This window comes from Lepisma saccharinum, chromosome 9, assembly GCF_977018435.1.
Source record: "Lepisma saccharinum chromosome 9, izLepSacc3.1, whole genome shotgun sequence".
Classification (NCBI taxonomy): domain Eukaryota; kingdom Metazoa; phylum Arthropoda; class Insecta; order Zygentoma; family Lepismatidae; genus Lepisma; species Lepisma saccharinum.
This window is the reverse complement of record NC_139237.1, coordinates 46901249-46914788: the sequence shown is the minus strand read 5'-3', so window position 1 is coordinate 46914788 and position 13540 is coordinate 46901249. Positions and strand designations below refer to the sequence as shown.

Below are 13540 nucleotides of genomic sequence, written 5' to 3'. Positions count from 1 at the left end.
ACCATTTTTGTTACTTGCCTCATAATGCCCTGAATATGCATTATATTATGTGTTGCTTACCTTTGGAATTTTGAGTTCTTTCATTTCTATTTTACCATCTGTTCAGTGTGTCACAGACAATGATTATCTGAAGGAAGAAGCGGATAGACTAAATTGAAGATGCCAACTTGGTAACTAGATTTGCAAATATTCGACATGTATAGTGAGACAAAATTCGATATGATCACTTCCACTTCAATTCTATTTTCATTCTACCATTTTTCGTATCGTTTGTTTACTTCCTGTTAGGTTACAGAACGTGTTTTCTCGTTTTGTTTTAAGGCACATAATGTGGCTGATTGTAGCTCCGTTATTTTTCGCGGAATATGTGTGTTCCTGGCAACCCTGGAACGCCTCATTTCTCGACGGGCTATGACGTCACAAATGCAATCAAATGTTGAGTGTGGTTGCCAGCATTCATGCGGCAAAACGGGAATTTTTGAACGACTGTAGCGCCGAAATGATGCACCAACGAGAAAAATGTTACTGAGAAACGTTCTTTGTTTTGATGTCCTCTATACGTTTCCGTGGTCCGTGGGAGCCATTAAAATGACACCCTGAATATAAATATGGATGTATGTGAGTATATGCTGTGTGTGTTTGTTCCAGCATAACTCTTGAACACCTGGAGCGATTTCAACCGAACTTTGAACACGTATCACTTGCAATCTCGAAAGAAATACTGTGATGGTAAGACACCCCCTGGCACACCTAGGGAGGGGGTGTGAGGGGGTGACATGTAAAAAAAATCGAAAACGACCGATATTAATGTGGAATCCATAGTTTTTGGTGTCGATAAGGTGAATAGTGACACTCCCAATGCCATTGAATTTATTTGTTCATGGATATGGAACTAAAAATGTTGTTCATAAATTTTTGTTACAATTATATTATAGTGAATTTTAAAATATATTACTTTATGATTTGTATACTGTACTTATATTTTTAAATACCTGTAAATTTAATTAGTTACATTTTAAGCTATAGTTAGAATTCATTAAAAACCCGGGCATCGCCGAGTAATCAGCTTGTGTATAATAATTGCAACGATGACAAGACGAATATCAGAGCAGGAACGCAATGGAGGTGCAAGTATCTTACAGTCAGTGGATGTGACATCATTCGAATGTCGCATGTTTGTCGCAATCACCATTTCACTACTATAAAATTACAGTCATCGTTGTACCAAACGTAACGTAAAATAACCAAAGAGAAATATTTTTATCAGTGATGAAATGTTTCACAAAGTTATCAGAATCGTAGATATGCAGCATTCTCCTTTTTGTTTTAAAGCTTCAAATGTATCAAATATTGTCATATTAAATTTTATTTGTACTTAAAATAATATTCTAAAATACAACACTAGTAAAAAAAGACGCATTTTATGATAATGAAGAGGCAATATCGTTTTGGAAAGTAAAATATTCATAATCTAAAAAAAAAGTGTAAATTATGTTCCTCTGCCATGTGCAGCAGTAAATTATGTACGTACATACATAAAATATATAATTTTGCGATACAAAGCAAAGTAATATTTTTATAACTTTATTGAAATTTACCATTTCAATTTACAATAAAACTACTTTTTTCATTTGAAACCATGCTTTTTTGAAATTACAATTATTTTCGACATCAAGATATAAATTCAAAATTTTGAAGAAAATTAATAATGAATATAGTTTCCTAAATTCTGAAAAAGCCGGCCATACTCCTCTTCATGCTGGGAACCTACAAAGTAAAATGCAAATTAATTTAACAAGACAAATTTTAACGATACTACAAAGAAGAAAAATATCAGATTTGCGCTATTGATTGAAACATGGATTATTTTTGTTGCAGTTGTCACTGCAAAAACATGCTTATTTTTGAAGATAGTTGTACTTACAGCAGGAAATAAATAAGATTCTTTCAAGTTCAATTGATTATGTGGTTTCATTTGTAAGTGATTTCATAATTTGTAGAGGACAATTTTATAATTATGTGACAAATAGTTTATTTTTCAAATTATATATTACAACCCTGAAGGTAAAGATAGCCGGGATCGGGTGCTGATCACATCACCTCCACCTGGTCGAGATTACGAATGTATGGGACCATACCCCCCAACTATTTATTTGCCTTTATAGTACAGTACAATGCAATGCGAAGGGGAAATGTTTACCTTTGCACACACACACACACACGCATCCAAATATGTGACAATTTCCAATTGTTGTTATACCGATCATAAATAAAGCTTAAGTGCTGCTTTAAAGGATAAAAAATATTAGATTTTAAATTCTTGCTCTTGTCTCTACATTGCTCCCTCACATCATTTGCACAGCTTTTCCAACAAGAAAAACGGAGTTTGGTTGTCTTTGTTCAGTGGCACACAATATGCTAATAACAATAATGATAACAACATTAAATTATGTATTGCTGTGGTTTATGCATTATTAGAGTAGTCAGAAAAGGTGATCGTCCCATATTTGTTTCATTCGCAACATTAGTTAAGTCTTACGTTCGTTGTCCTTCTGAACATGAATACTTTTTAATTTTTTTTTAAACTTGATTGAATTATGTTATTTTACGTCGTTTTTCTTCCACTTTTGGCTAATCGCAACGAGTAAATGTGAAAGTTTCCATTCAAGTTTTCCGAAATTCGTTCTCTTGGAGAACATGTCCAGTACCCTGCAGCTGCATATAGCTTGTTTCATGGTCTCGAAATTATTCGATATCGTGTTCTTATCAGTTGTCCTTTACAAGATACACAATGAAATCGAAAATTCTAATGTGGACATTCATTTTCTGATTTCGCTTTTTTGATAAATTAATTCGTCTCTGTGTTTCAACGCTCATTGACTTTTTGATGTACACTTCTAAGTAGATATCTCGCAACCAAAGTTTCTAGTGACATATTGGGAGATTCACTTTGCGTATGTCCTTACGGAGTCCCAGTGGGGCCTTCATTTTTCAATATAGCGCTTTCATGAATTCTACCTAATCGCTATTTCATTCCTGTCGTTGCTATTGACTTACTGTTACTGAGAATAGTAGTACATTCAAAAGATAAATTATAGATTTAAGTGGAATTCTAAGCTATAAAATGGCCTCCCCGATGGCGCAGTCGTAGCGTCGCCGCGTTGTAGTCAATGGGTAGCGGTGGAACCACATATAGGTGGAGAACGGCTCCAATCAATTCTAAGACTTTCTCCCACAGCTTAGATTCTTGAGCTCTATCTGTAGTAATTACTTAACTAATTAATTAACTTACCTAACCGCACACCATGAATTTGCATTTTAGTTTCTTACAACAATCCGTATTGGAAGTGCACTGAAATTCGAGAGAAAGGTATATTAATTACAATTTATCCTTGTTGAATGTTAATACTAAGCGAAATACATTTCCAAATAATATTAATCTTTATAATTATTAGACTTGTTGCACTTCTTTGGGAGCGTAAATTTTCTCGACTGAGATGATAAAACATTTAATCTGCTTATGAAATATTACTCGTGACAGCGAGGAGATACACAAAGCTCCGAGATAGTTGAAAATACATTAATTAATAGATCAACCAATTTTGTTCAATATTTTTGTTCAATATTTGTGTAAACGTATATTAGACAAACAACCTAATTAAAAATGCTAAATCTTAATTGCTCAAATAATTGGTGTTGTTCTTTTACAATATGCACAATTTTGAAGAAAGACGTCATAAGTTTTCTATAATAATTTCAAATTATCAGCAATTTATAGAAATGCCTACAAGTTAGCGATTTGCGAATTCCTCTGAAATAAATTTAGACAATGTAGATATTTGGTAAGTCCGGGGATAGAAGACAAATCTTAAATGTCCTAAAATATGAAAGGTGTTTAAAAAAAGTCTAATACATTCAAAATGAGACGAATTAATAGAACTGAATTTTCTACATGTTACTGCGAGATGCATTTAATTTGGGCAAAATGGACACCTCAGATTCGGAGGGTATAATGGTTTATTTATTATACATTTAACGTGACATAAAAGTTCCCGATTATATTATACCGTATATGTAGATGTCAATCGTTAGTTGATGGTTAATGATTGCTCAAAGTTCGATATCTCAGAAAATTAAAATATAATGTCAAATTTATTCTAAGATATTTTCTGATTGAGCTGACAACTTATCTGCTCATGTGAACGATAATACTATTCCATATTTGTGAATTTCTCGAAAATTAATGATGATATAAAGTGACAATTTCGTGAAATGACAGGGCCAGATGACCCACTACAATGAACCTAGTATCTAAAGCTCATATAAATACATAAATGTTGAAAGGCCAATCGTCACATTCATCATAATAATTTATGAAACTAAGTTACTTTGAGAAAATTACCTGCATTGATAATTTGTTTCATCTAATTACACACAATCCCAAGTTCTAACTCCTGCAAATTCACGAATGTTAAGTGAATACGTTCATAACCACTTGATTTCTGTAGAGTTACACAATCCTAACTTCGGTAACTTACTTCTCGTAGAGGATATCCACACCAGGTTTTCTCTTCTATGAAGCCTAATACACTGATCATTAATTTTAGGGATATTATTCGACATTTTTACAGGATCAATTCGCAATCTCGTGATTGGCACAATGCTTATCTGGAGTTTGCCACCATGCAGTATTTGTTTGGTTTGGAATAGGTGAATTTATGGACGAAGTGAAAAACTGATAGTTTAGTGCCCTAAAATCTTGGTTGGAAAGGCTATCAATCCACAATTTGTTATTACATTCAGAGCCATGTTGCAAAACAGAAAATGAATTCTATGCTAATAAAAATTCACCTGTAACTCAAAGAACTTGAATTAAAGTCCATTCGTCCTACTGGAAGCTACAACTTGGAAAGTTACGTCGCGTTGAGGATTGAGCAAACTTCTACTATGCACAACGGTTCATCTTTTACGTATTATACCTTTAATATAGTGAAATGCATAGTTATACTATTATGTTCTTAAAGCTTAAGCACCACGTTAAAAGAAATCTTTAAATTATTTGGGAAAATTTTAATCAGGAATTTTCTTTGATAAATCTACGATGTTTAAAAAATTCATGGATCCATTTTCTTGCATGAATTAAGTCATGGAACCTGAGAACATAACATTCTGACTTGGTTCCTGCATTTTAATTCATCTTTTTGGAAACATGTAATTTTCCCTTGTTTTTCTCATTTCTTGCTGGAAAAATAATTACATAAATTTTATTCCTGTTATTCATTATCAAAATCATAAACTTAATTTCTAATTCGAATTTAATCTTCTCATTTCAGGTAATCCCTGTATACATACCAGCACAACATTTATCTCTTTCCATTTCCTCTATACTGTTCCCTTCTTCCTCTTCCCCTTGTAATCTCTCCTATCTACACGCCTCAGCAACCCACAAACCACCCCTGCACATAAGTAGATACTATTTTGCTGATATAATTTGAACATAATACATAAAATGAACCCCTTTTCTCTGTGAGTGGAAAACAGAAGAGAGAGAAAGAGAGAGTAGTGAATAGATATATAATTATACTGAAACAAACAAACACATCAAGCACTAATTATAAAATAAATACTGATATAACAATTATAACACATCAGTTAATTCGAGTACTTACAAATCCCATGTCATTGCTACAGCTCTTTGCCATAGAGGACACTATGGAGCAGAGAAGAAATATGAGCAATATGATATATGCCTGCATTGTTGCTTCTTCGATTCAGGTTTTCTTCAATTCCTTCTTTCGTATATATATATTTCGCCAGATTATGTGCTTTCAATTAAACAAAGTATGCAAGAACATTTCAAATCTTGCATCATTTGTCGTTCTCATAAGAACATCTGTCCCTTTTGAATTCAGACAACTACTGTCACACAGTTTCGTTACAATATTGTACATCTTTCATTTCGATTTCATGAGATGTCTCGCACACCTGTTGCTTCATTACGTCATATGTTGGATCTGCACAATTTCCTGCGATTTCAGTCATAATGTTACATACAGTGATACTCAATTATACGAGTACACACAATGGAACACACAAACACCACCCAAACACATAGGATATATCTATATATATATGTATATCTATATATATATATATATATATATATATATATATATATATATATATTAGGGTTATGACAAAAAAACATTTTGCAAAATTTTGTATCTCCTGTGGTCCCAAATGATGAACTTTTGTGACCTGATTACTAAAAATTCATAATTGCAGGTGGTTCTAAAAAAAACTTCCCGCACCAAGCCATTTCAGTTTCAGTGTGTGTCACGAGAACTGTATGTACGGTGCTGTATCCTGTAGCTACTAAAAAAGTAGATCCTTATGATATCGCTCACGATAAAACTAATAAAATGTTTGAGAGTTTTAGTAAAACATTATTTAAAATGATACGTGTATTTGTGTCTGTATGTAGTTACAGATTATGCTAATTACACAGTGTGTGTAACTGTTGGTGTGGTTCAATCAACGGGGATTCTTCGGAAAGAGCTTCACAATAAATTTAATATTTTCATAACCCTACATTATCAATGACAACAATTTTTGGGGCTCTTTCGAAAAATACCACAAACATCATTTGAAAAGGGAATGTGATAATTAGTAAATTAATGTAGTAATTATTAAATGATTATTTATTAAGTGACTAATTGTGTATAGCTATTTTTTCTATTTTCAGGTTTGGTAGTTCAATATTAGTATTATAATGGCATATTATAAATCAAGTGAAACGATTAAGAAAAATGCGGAATCGTGGACACAGAAAGTAGCTATTGACGCAACAAAAAGACGAGATGTACCTATAATTGAAACACTTAGTTCTTTTACTCGACTTCCGAGAAAGAAAAACATTATTGGTCGCTATCATACACTTTTGGAAACATGAAAAAGCTAAGAATGAAAGAATGGCTATGATAACTGGTAAGCTTATTGTTCTATGGGAAAAAATTAGCTTTTCAATTTTATCGAAACAAACAATTATGTCAAAAGTAGTTAAATTGATTGAAGAGAACGATAAAAATAGAAAGAGGAAAAAGGATTCAATTCAAGTTGAAATAGAAAATATATTTGACATAACGAAAACAGACGGAAATTGGCTGTGCCAACAACTATAAAGAACTATACAAGTTACAAGTTACAAGTTAAATTACAAGGTAAAATTGGATATGTAACAAGCACAGTTGCTCCACAATCGTCCACCCATTCCTCTAAGCGAGTTTCGAAAATCGGCTTCACAATCTGAACCAAACGCTGTCTTTGCCACTGATGTAGATGACACATCAACAGCAGAAGTAAGTAGTGATGAAATATTTTCTGACACAGCATCTGTATCAGAAGAAAGTGAAAATGAAAATGACAAAAGAAAACGAGTCGTGCGTTTTTCAACATCACATGCAGCTAAGTTGGTGACAAAAAACCTCTTTCAAGTAATAGAGCTGCTGTAGTGTGCTTCAGCCTGGCCGAATATGGAATCAGTGTTCCAACACCATCACAGTCAGGTGTTTGGCAAGCTGTTACAGGGGCTATCCACGAGTAAACAAAAACATATCGAACGGCACAATCGATTGTCGAACTGTAGAACAACAACTTCCGGTTCACGGCGGCCGGGTAATTCAAGCGCGTACTTGTGGCATTTCTTCTCGTTTTGTATACCGGATGAAATGGATCATATAAAAGCACTTGACGACGAGGAGAATAAGAGATATCAGGGCAAAGTAGAGGCCTTTGCATATCAATTGGATGAGCAACTAGGAAGTAATACGGCATTATTCCAGGATGAGATCCATTTGCTGATCGTCGTTTCATTGGCGATATTTGTAGCCTACATATTAAATAGAAAGTAATTTTTCCTACAGAGCGAGAGCGCTTAAATGCATACATTTATGTTTTAAGTGAAAAAGTGCGAGATGTACGGATATATAAAAAACGGAAAAAGGAGCTTCTTTTCTTCTTTCTTCAGTCAGGACGAGTCAGAGGGATGCGATAATGCACACTTGCTGATTTCGTTCTCGTTTGAACGCAGAAATACAAAACGCTCATTGTTATTTTAAGTCAATTTTCTGCTATTTGTGTTAAACATGACGATGAAGATGAATAATAAACTGGAAAAATTAATGATGGGACAAACACAATGACACACCATTGCCTCACCATGGTGTTCAAACCTAGGACCTCTTCTCCATCAATGTTGATTTGATTGATTGAGTTGGTGTTTTAAGTCCACTTTGTGCACAGTAAGGCTAATTGGGACTGGACCTACAGTTTAAATTGGGATCCGAACCACAATATGCCTCCACCGGGAATCGAACCCGGAACCCCTTGATTACAAGGCGACGAGGCTACCACTGCGCCATCGGGGAGGCACTCTATCTATCAATGTTGAAAAGATTTCCATTGCAAAAGACGAAAATTAATAATAGTACCCGCACTTAATTTTCTGGCTACACAAAAAATATTTCCTCTGGTTACACACACACAAAAAAATCTGGTTACACAAAAATTTAATACAGTTCGTGTGTACTTCAAGAACTTAACGTGTAACCTATCTGGCCATGACCGAGCATCTTTTGAAAGGAAAAGTAATATTTTTGCTCATATCACTAAAACAGGGAGAAAATCGAGATTTGAATGATTTCTCTTCTACTTTTAATGAAGTGCAAGTGGTGCGGGACGCAAAATTTTTGGTTGGGAAGGAAACAGGACGGGGTATTTTTAAAGTCCTGACGTTCAAAACGGGAAAAATAATGTTATTTCCCGACTAAATTGGGAGATTATAGGAGCGGAAAATATTCAACATTACCCAATACAAAAAATAATAATAATAATTATACACACAATTTCACCCTCGGGTGATGATTTATTTTGCATTTCTGGAATAAAAACTGCTATTTCAATAAATTTCGGACATTTAGTACAAAAAAAAATGCAGGGAATAAACTACTTTTAAACTATCATTTTTTTCCGAAGTCTGGATCGGAATGTGTCATTTTTTTCGTTCCGTTGTCATTACTGCGCAGTCTACTCCTGCTAATGGTCCTCCAATTTTCACGCCTGACAGCTTCAATGCAATAATTTGGCCACTAGATCTCGAGAAAATGGATGAAGAGAGATCCATGAAAGATTATTTAGCCCTGATCGTAGTTTACATCCTCCTTGTACACACTCATTCGTTCCTTTCATACATGACACAATCTCAGCTCCCTTTAGCGGCATGTTGTGAGCCTACGAACCGGAAGTTGTTGTGCTACAAGTATGGCGTCCGCTCGAAGGCACTTCCTTCCGGTGGATAGCCCCTATAAGAAGTGGCGAAGATGCGAAGCGTAAAAAAATCTATTTTGCAAGAAGATAAACATTTCTGCCTTCATTTTGACGGTAAGCGAATTGCAAATCATGAGTATCAAGTGGCAATCTGGAAGAGTTCACTTAGAGAATTGAAATTAGGTATAGTAAAATGTGAAAGCGGATCATCACAGGATATTTTTAATGCACTGCAAAGTTTGCTGAATGAATTTGATGCATGGAAGAACTTCAAAATGATCATATGTGACACAACAGCGGTAAATACTGGACGAGTGAATGGAATTGTTCAAAAATTAAAACGTGAAATGATCACAAGAGGATTTGATCAACCAAAGTAAATTGGCTGCCAGCATCATATTCTTATTAGAATCGTAAAGCATGTGTAAGACTTCTTTAATCTGATTTCTTCTACCAAACCAACTCTCAACATGAATTCGTGGACGAAATGATAAAACAATACGATATCTTGCAGCAGTCCTACAAGTCAGAAAGTGAAATGATAACTGTTCAAAATCCAGTTTGGCGAGATGATTTTAGATTTCTGTATGAGTTATGTAGAGCATTCCGTTTCCTTAAAGAAACTGGTGCATACCCAGTAATTAAACGGAGAAAATTACCGTCTCTTCACAATGCCAGATGGAATTCACGTGCTATATATGCTCTTATTTCGTACTTCCTCATTCCTAAATGGAGAATATCACTGGAAATACCGTGCGCTTTCATCTCAAATACATGGCAGGAAGCCTGGTTTTCGAACCAAATGTTCAACGCAGAGATTCACCAGAAACTGATGGATGGAATTTCCGAATTAAATTGCTCTATAGCCATGAAGTGCTTGGTAACTTACGGGAATGTTCAAAGATCCGTTGTAGATATACCACGGACGAATATTTGTGCCGAACGAGGGGTGAAATGAATGGAAGAACTGTACCAGAATTGCAAAACAGATAAATATTTGAATCTAAAGCTTATTTCAACTAATACATTTTGACTGTGCTGAATGTACTTAAGTTTGAGAATTTTCATTGTCATTGGTGCGGAACATTTTTTATGATTGAACGAAATAATTGCCATTTTCTGATTCTGTATTAAAAAGTTCATTGATTTCTACTACAGGCTAATTTTTTTTGTCATAACCCTAATATATATATATATATATATATATATATATATATATATATATATATATATATATATATATATATATATATATATATATATATATGTGTGTGTGTGTGTGTGTGTGTGTGTTTGTGTGTGTGTGTGTGTGTGAGGGGGGTGTATGTGTGTCCTTATATGTACTTACATTTTATTAGGTCAAATATTTTTACAAGAAAATTGAGAATTTTCCCGTTAATAGTGGATGATGTAATTGTAAGGAAGATAATGATCATATATTTCCCCAATAGACTCATCGCTAATAGAATAAGGAGAAATGAAATTTTTAACGAAACGTACTAACACGGTAATCTCGACTAGGTAGAGGAGGGAAGAGTTTATTTATGACATTAAACATCGCATATTGAAAATACAGAGTGCCCCAAAATAGTGTTTACACTCTTTGAATGTTAATAACAGAGAAACTATTACATACATCTTGACTGGACTTCTTATTGTATTTGAAGCTACAATATCTACATTGAGTGTGTGTGTGAGCGTGTGTAGGCATTGTGTTGTTTTTCGTTCCATTGCAGCACGGACAAATGTAATTCAATTGCCTGTGTACAGACCACCAGGCGGTAGGCATTAATGTGCCCAAAGTGTCAGAGGTAAGCATTTTTTTCTTTTCAGCAATGTAAGAAGTGTCAAGTAACCTCCCAGATGTCACAATTTAACACAATTAGATTTCTAAACTCTGGAAAACTGAAGAACGATGTGTACGTCACAAAGCCATGGTCACTGGATGACATGAAACATGTGATTGACACTACCTTTGCTTCCCTTCCTGTGGAAACCATATCTGCTGTTTGTTGATTTGTCGATCTGTTCCATACCATTGCAGATAAAGTATGAAGGTAGTGCCATTTCACGGCGGCTCTGCCCTTTGCGCCGCCGCTACTTAAGACTACACGAAATGTTTCTATTTAATTTCAGAAATAATCTAGATAACCCGTAATTTAGATAACCTTAAGAAATTCCGAAATTTGTAACCTTTGATTTATTGAAGAATTGTTCTCTGCTATCACTGACGGCAGCTATCAATTTATATCACCATTATCATCAACAACGTTTTCGTTTGTCATATTTGTGAACAAATTATAACCTATGGGATACTCACCACAGATGTTGGATATACAGGGGAAATTGTGTACGTAATTTTTACAGGGTTAATTAGAGGTACAAAAATTATAAAAATCGCCCATAGGATTACGACAGATCCCTGAAGAACTAATAATTGCAAAATTTCTTTACACAGGGTACGTGACAGAATTTTTCATCGTTCTTATTGGTTCTTGGACTAGTAATCAAAAGATTGTCCGATTCTAGGTCAATATAATTTAATACCACAATGCCCATTTTAACAAAATGTTGCAAATGTATATTTTAAACAAAGAACTTTAAATGCTTTGTACATAATACGAGTGCAGTAGAAATGGAAAGGGCGAATAAACAGAATTATGAATAGATAATATTATGCAGGATATGTTTTCATAGTTCATGTAACGCATTAATTTTTTGGTGATGATATTTTATTATATGAATATTATATTCTTCGCAGTAATAAAAGTATGCCATATGCTTTGGTTGCATTGACGATGTATTGACTATTTGTTTGGTAAAAATGACATTTTCATGGTTCAGTTAAACACCAGGAACATTCTGTTGATGTCTGAATATGCACAGAATCAATTCCTAGTTTACTAGGAAGAAAAAAAATCAGAGATGGCTAGTTACCTTACAACAAATTGGGGAATGTATTATACAATACTCTTGTAAATCCTAGAGCGTATGATAAAGGCACAGAGAGAGCATAATAACAGGCGTCATTGTGCTATTAGTGCGTTAATCTCAACAATATTATAATGTATGATTTTCATATGAAAACATGTTTTGAACCTTCACGTCTCCATTGCAAATATTACAATACACTTTTATGGTAAAATATGAAGGGAAAATCTAACAACGTAGATTGGACTAAGGATTTTATTCTTTCATTTCAATCAATTACATTAACCACTACACCTTGGCTACACTCTTAACTGGAACACCTTTTTGTACTATTCCGTATATTTATGCATGAATATATAATTCCAACACAAACGTAATTTCTTCTATATGCAACGATTCTTAACCAAAAGAAAAAATGAACAGGCAGCACGACGAATGTGACCTTTCCTCTATCATCATCAAAATATTTAATCATTTGTCAAATTTTCCTTCACAGAACGTGGGATATGCTGTGTGCTTCAGTTTTTCTTTCTCTTTTGCTCTTCCCTGTATACCGCTCTCTGACAAACTGAATGAAGAAAGAAGTAAATTGATTAGAAGAAGGAACAAATCACCAATGAGAAAATATGCAATTAACATTATAAATATATATTTAAAGAATTTCAGCTTCATTAGTCTTTAAAAATATTTTGTAATCTGCGATATAACATGAACTATACGTATTTTGAACGTACAGAATTTTCTTAATGCTCTGTTTCATTTTATAAATATTCATTGTGTACAGGCAACTCTGAAATTGCGCCTATCTCCAAACGCAATCAACCAATGCCTTGTGTAAGTTAGGTTATCTAGTATCAAATGTCATTGTCTAAACATTTGGTGAACGCTGTGCGCTGTACATTTATCTTCTCAGACATATATGTTTTGCATAGTTAGAATGTTAACTCACTTAGATCTTTTCGATTGCCCCTTCTGTTTCGTGTGTAGGTACATATGGGAAAACTTCTTGTGGTCTTAACGTGTGCCAGACGTACTTTCTTATGTTTTCCACATTTCTTGAGATCCTTGTTTGAAGTTGTCTCGACACTCAAACTAAACACTGCTGGTGTAGAAAATGCTGGAGCACATCATTTGTGTGTCACGCGGATTGTGAGTGAAGGTCAGTGAACAAAGAATATTCTTCCAACTGAGATACATTTTCGAATGCAACGAACATTTTTTATTGTAATACGGCAATATAGTTGTTCTGATTTTTCTGAGAAACTTTTAGGCAATGAAAGAAAGG

At 34.1% G+C, this 13540-nt stretch overlaps 1 long non-coding RNA gene across 1 annotated transcript; it reads right to left on the bottom strand.

Moving 5' to 3' along the window:
* Positions 1-1635: 1635 nt before the first annotated feature.
* Positions 1636-5769, bottom strand: LOC145992657 (uncharacterized). The gene is made up of 3 exons (XR_014442193.1): positions 5670-5769; positions 3293-3352; positions 1636-1767 (listed from the first exon to the last, which is right to left on the bottom strand). It is a non-coding gene; the product is annotated as an uncharacterized LOC145992657 (long non-coding RNA).
* Positions 5770-13540: the final 7771 nt, after the last annotated feature.